Source organism: Priapulus caudatus, unplaced genomic scaffold, assembly GCF_000485595.1.
Source record: "Priapulus caudatus unplaced genomic scaffold, Priapulus_caudatus-5.0.1 Scaffold221, whole genome shotgun sequence".
In the NCBI taxonomy this organism is placed as follows: domain Eukaryota; kingdom Metazoa; phylum Priapulida; class Priapulimorpha; order Priapulimorphida; family Priapulidae; genus Priapulus; species Priapulus caudatus.
Genome location: NW_014577282.1, coordinates 225,896 through 232,043, shown reverse-complemented (window position 1 = coordinate 232,043; position 6,148 = coordinate 225,896). Strand labels below are relative to the sequence as shown.

The 6,148-nt window shown below is 58.5% G+C and overlaps 1 protein-coding gene and 1 long non-coding RNA gene across 2 annotated transcripts in view; both read right to left on the bottom strand.

Moving 5' to 3' along the window:
* Positions 1 to 241: 241 nt before the first annotated feature.
* Positions 242 to 1,057, bottom strand: LOC106807544. The gene is made up of 2 exons (XR_001393682.1): positions 940 to 1,057; positions 242 to 736 (listed from the first exon to the last, which is right to left on the bottom strand). It is a non-coding gene; the product is annotated as an uncharacterized LOC106807544 (long non-coding RNA).
* A 1,514-nt stretch (positions 1,058 to 2,571) lies between these two features.
* LOC106807543 (chromodomain-helicase-DNA-binding protein 5-like) overlaps positions 2,572 to 6,148 on the bottom strand; it is a gene marked incomplete at its 5' end in the record, with an annotated part of 40,142 nt that continues 36,565 nt past the window's right edge. The window contains 1 exon segment of the mRNA XM_014809910.1: positions 2,572 to 2,608.

The window sequence follows — 6,148 nt, the reverse complement described above, 5'->3', positions numbered from 1 at the left end:
GGCGTTAGAGGCGTTAGAACCCCTCCCTCTAGTGCATGGTGGCTGCAATCGTGACCACGCAAAATATTACGAACTATACAGTCAAAATACATTGTATTGGGACTGTATCCCCTCCAACCGCCCTTCATTTCGCATCCAAAGAACAAACATTTAGAATTCGTGGAACAACTCCTGCACCAATGCGTTTGGCAATCGATCAAAAACTGTCTACAGCTACAGATTTAATGGCAAGAATAATGTGTAAAGTTTAATGTAATTTTATTCGACATAAAAAATGGATGTAAATAATTAATAATCATTTATTTCATGCGTCATTTTTGTTACAGCTGCTCCGAAAACGAATACCAAACAGTGCGAGGTACATATATAATTATATATATATATATATACATATATATATATATATATATACATAGATATATGTATACTTTACCGCACTTAGTGGCATACACATTGGCAACAACAAGCAAACAACAAAGCGGCCGCGTTTTTATAAACGCAATACAATAGTACTTTTATTATCATTACAATTCTCAAACAAAGTAGGACTCGTGGGGTAAGCAAGACAACAGCTGAGAAAAAAAACTACTGAAACTTTCCGTGGTGTTGGGAGTGGGCCGCTGTAATACCACATCGCTCAGTCAGACACTCAGCGCCACCTATACCGTAGGTTACATCACTGCTGTCCGACAATCAGCGCCACCTATACCGTAGGTTACATCACTGCTGTCCGACACTCCGGGCGGCGAGCCAGCGCACACCTATATCCGTAGGTTACAGTGCTCCGGCAGACATCTCAGCGCCACTATACCGTAGTTACCAGCCACTGCTGTCGAAAAGTCAGCGTCCATCTCAGTACGTGGTTACTATCGCTCCGTCATGAACTCGAGCGCCACCGGTATATCCCGTTAGAGTGTGCACGCACTGCTCGTCGGCGACATCAGCGCCGATCCCTAGTACTCAGTAGGTCACATCGCTGCCCAACACTCAGTGCCACCTACACCATAGGTCACATTGTTGTCCGACACTCAGTGCCACCTATACTCCATAGCGTCACAGTTGTCACCGACTCACTGTCAGGCGCCACTACATGCCCGGACCATAGGTCACGATTGTTGTCGCGGAGCCTCCGTGCACGAGCCACCTAGCACGCATGACGTCACATTGTTGTCCCCGAGCACTTCAGCGTGCCAACCATACGACCATAGGCTCACATTGTTGTCCGAGTCACTGCAGCTGCACCTATAGCCATCAGATTATAACAGCAAAGGTTAACCTGCTACGGACATGCCGACGCCGCGCCACTCACGAAGAAAAAAAACTGACCAGAAACTGTTCCGAGAGTGAAGTCGACGTAAAACTGAAGTGGCAGTACATCAATGGCTAGTTCTGCACCGACCCGGTGCCAGCGTGTGCGTGTGTGTGTGCGTGTACGTGTACGTAGTGCGAGTGCATTAGAAGGTGAGGGCAAATCGCATCGCCGCCTCTAACATCTGATCGTTGAAGATTTGCAGTTGCACAATGGACTTGCGCGAAAGCATCTCTTGCTGCCCTGGAGCTAATACTACGATTGACGGACCGCACCTGCGAATCGCTGCAAGCAGCCAGGTGCAGCTGAAATCATCATGGTCAAGCATGCACATACACGAGATACGCACTTATCATCCAACAAACGGAAGCAAGAGTCGAGCGAACAACCGAGCGTTTGGTTGTAACATATCAGCTTGCCATCCAGTGAATCCCTCCCCCGCTCTCGCGCTCGTCGTCTCTCTCCTCTCTCTCTCTGCTCTCCTCTCTCGTCACCGACCGATCTCTAACCTCAGGTCGCTTGCGTTTAACGCGAGACGCGCAAAAAATTATTCTTTCTTTTACACAATGGCTTGGCGCAGCGCGCGCGCTGAGCGACGTCGAAGTCCAGGCGTCCCATGGCAAGAGAGTATTCACTGCGGGTCACTCAACATTGCACCAAGTGGCGCGCGCAGAGAGAAGAGGGACGTGGGTGGGGCAGGCGTCGAGCTGGCGCAATCGACCTAACAAGACATCGAGCTGGGAACGGCAGGGAGCGAGACGACGAGCGTCAGCGGCGACACAGCGAACGCGGCGGGAGCGCCCGTCGGCGCGCGCTTTCGCGCGCCGGGGGAGAGACGATTGGGTGCTCGTCCGCAACCCGGCCATAAAGTATATATCAGCACACTGCACTAGAGTTACACGAGTAGCAAAAACGCACGTACACCCCTCCGCCCCCCCCCCCCCCCCCCTGCTCCGCGCGCTCAGCACCAGCTGAGAGGAAGCTACAGCGAACGGCTCCCCACCCTCACGCGCGCAGAAGAGCAGAGAGAGCAGCGGGAGGAGAGTACGCCCGCCCCTCCGCCGGACGCGGCAACACTCCGCACTCGCTGCTCCGTGTCGACGCGATGTCGACTGCTCAGTAGTCACAGGCGATGTTCGGCTGCTCAGCGTCCGTCACGGCGCACGTCGACGATCGGCTCCGCTCAGTCGGGCACAAATGATCTCACCGGCAGGCGTTGGGGTGGACAGGTCCATCGGCCGACTGCGAGAGCTCGACACCGAGTTCCTACAGACGTCAGACTCCTTGTGCCGGCGGCTCCTGGCAACACACAATGACAAGCGGTGAGAGAGCAGCCACAGAGACCACCGGCACGGACTGCTCCCCTCCTCTCCATCCATCCATTCAACCCAATCAACCACGCCGTTCCCCCGCTCCCATCCATCCCATCCATCAACGCGCAATCAACCATCCCCGTTCCCCCGCCTGCCCCATCCATCCATCCTATCAACCAATCAACCACCCGTTCCCGCCGCTCCCATCGCATGTCCGTCACACAATCCCCGCGTCCGAACCATCCACCGACAGGAAGACACAGGTCCCGCGCTCATCCATTCTCGTCATGCCACTCGCGGGCGTGCCCGCTTCCATCCATCGACCTTCCGGCACCCACTCCCCCGCTTGTCCATCCATGCCGTCCATCCACTCCCGCGCGCTTCCATCGCATCCAACCCCACGGCCAACTCCCACACTTCCATCCATGGCATCCACCACTCAATTCCAATCACATTACCGTTCCCCCTGTTTGCATCCATCCAAAACCAAACCACCCACGCCCCAGCTTCCATCCATCCACCTCACGCCACGAGGCCCCAGCTCCATCGCAGTGATCACCACCGCCTCCACCCACTCTCCCAGCTATCCATCCATGCCACCGACACGTTCCCAGCGATCGCCGAATCCCACTGCTCACCCACCCACTCCCAGCTACGATCGCACGCCACCCCACCCCCAGCTTCCATCTCATGCCACGACCACACACTCCCCAGCTGACCATCCCACCCACACACTTCCGGCAGCTACCATCCAGCACCCACGCCACCCACTCCCCCAGACTACTCCACGCCACCCACGTGCTCCCCAGCCTTCCATCCCAGTGGGGCCACCACCCACACCCACGCCCCCCCCAGCTACGCACCATTGCCCACGACACGTCCCCAAGCTAACCACCACCTGCCACCCATCACCCAGCCTCATCCATCCACCCACGCCACTCCCCAGCCTACCATCCCACCCACGAAAACCACTCCGCCAGCAGCTTCCATTCCAATCCACCTCGACCCCACGCCCCAGCTACCGATCCATCCCACGGACACTCCCATGCTACCATCGCCACACACCCCCAGCTTCTATCCGCCACCACGAGCGGCCGACTCCCCAGCCTACCATCCATCCACACCGCCACAGCACTCCCCGAGCTGCCATCTCACTCCAACAGAGCCACCAGCTCCCCAGCTTCACAATCTCATGCCACCACCCACTCCCTCAGCTTCCATCCATGCCATCCATCCACGCAATCCAGACCACCCGTTCCGCTGTTTGCATCCCATTCCACCCACCCACCGCCCAGCAGCTACCATCCCATCCCACTACGACTCCCCAGCTACCAACATCCACACACTCCCCAGCTTCCCATCCATCCACCCACCACATGCGCCCAGCTACATCCATCCACACACCCCCAGCGCTCACCATCCATCCACACACTCGCCAGCCTTCGTATCCATACCAGCGCCACGCCACCCCACAGCTACCATCCATTCCACACCACGACACTCCCCAGCTACCAGATCCCCCACGCGGGCAGCCACTCCCCAGCTTCCATCCATCCACCACCCCTGCTGACCCCACTCCCCCAGCTCCATCCATAACCATCCATCCACCAATCCCAACCACCAGGCCGTTCCCCGTGTATTGCTCCATGGGCCACCCACCCACCTCCCGCGCAGCTCCATCCACCGGGACACACCACACTTGGCCCCCAGCTTCCATTCCATGTACGTGGAGTGCGTGAAGGATGGATAAGTTTGTGTGATGATGAGGCTGGTTTCGTGCGAGATTAGACGTCTCCGGGGATTCGTAGCAGAGGTTATGGTGACATCCTCCGTCAGTCGCGGAGGCCTGCGCCCGACAGCGCTCCCCAGTCGCCTTCCTGGCATGACCACCCGAGCACACTCCCCAGCTACCATCCATCCCACGTCACTCCCCAGGCTACGCCAGTCCAATCCACTCCACCGTATGCCCCACGCCCCAGCTACCCTTATGCCATTGCCACGGACACTGCGCCGTCCCAAGCTCCCATCCATCCCGACTCCAGCGCGCAGCTCCCACCGCTTCGCATCGCACGCAGCCCACTCCACGCCCTCAGCTACCGTATCCATCCACACACTCCCCCAGCTACCATACCATCCACCCACGGCGCACGGTCCGCAGCTTCCATCCACCCACCCACCCACTCCCCAGCGTTTCTATCTCATCACCCACTCACATCCAGCTTCTATCATCCACCGCGCGAGCCCGAGCTCCCCCAGCTCCCCATACCATCCACCCACCCGTCCCAGCTTCCATCCATCCACCACTCCCACCTCCCCAGCTCCATCATACGCCACGCACTCCCGCACTCCATCCATCCACCATTCCACCAATCCAACCACCGAAGCCGTTCCCCTGGTTGCATCCATCCACCCAGCCACGCCCGCAGCTTCCATCCACCACCGCCACCCACTCCCCCACTTCCCATCCATTCCATCCTCCCCACCAATCCAACCAGCCGTTCCCCTGTTTGCATCCATCCACCCCACCCACGCGCGCCCAGCTAACCATCCACTCCACCGCGCCCCCGGCGTGCACCCACGCCCGTCAGTTACCATCGGCCACCACACGGCCACCATCCCCCACGTCTCCCCTCAGCCATTCCACTCCACGCCACTCCCCAGCTTCCATCCATAGCCCACGCCAACCCACGCCCCCACAGCTTGACATCCATCCACACATCACTCCCCAAGCTAACCCATCCTATCCACCCACGGCCACCGCAAAACTCCCCGCTTCCATCCATCCACCACCCCACGCCCCAGGCTACCATCCCATTCCACAACACTCCCAGCTACCATCCATCACCCCCCCACTCCCGCAGCTTCCATCCATGACCACGGCTCCTCGCCTCCCAGCTTCCATCCCACCACCCACGTCACTCCGCAGCTTCTATCCATCCACCCACGGTTGCACTCCCCCAGCACTATCTATTACATACCACCCACCCTGCGCACACCCACTCCCCAGCTCTGCATCCATCCACCCACTAGACCACGGTCCCCAGCTTCCAATCCATCCCCCACCCGACATCCCAGCTCCCATCCATTCCAACCCACGCCACTCTCCCCACTTCCCATCCATGCCATCCATCCATGCCAATCAAACGCACCGCGTTCCCTGTTTGCATCCATCCAAACCCAACCCGCACAGCCCGCAACCTTCATCCATCCACAGCCCAGCCACCTCCCAGCTTCATCCATCCATTCGCATCCACCAATCCAACCGCACGACGTTCCCCTGTGTTGCATCCATCGCACCCACACCACGCCCCAGCTACGCCATCCCACCCACGTCGTGCGCCGCGGCCAGCGCCCCGCAGCGTACCATCCACCCAGCCCACGTCCGCGCTATTCCATCCATCCACACCCACACACACTCCCCGCTTCCATCCATCCCCACACCACTCCCAGCGTATCCATACCATCACCCAGCCCCCACTCCCGCAGCTTCCATTCCATCCACCGACGCACTCCCCCAGCTTCCTGC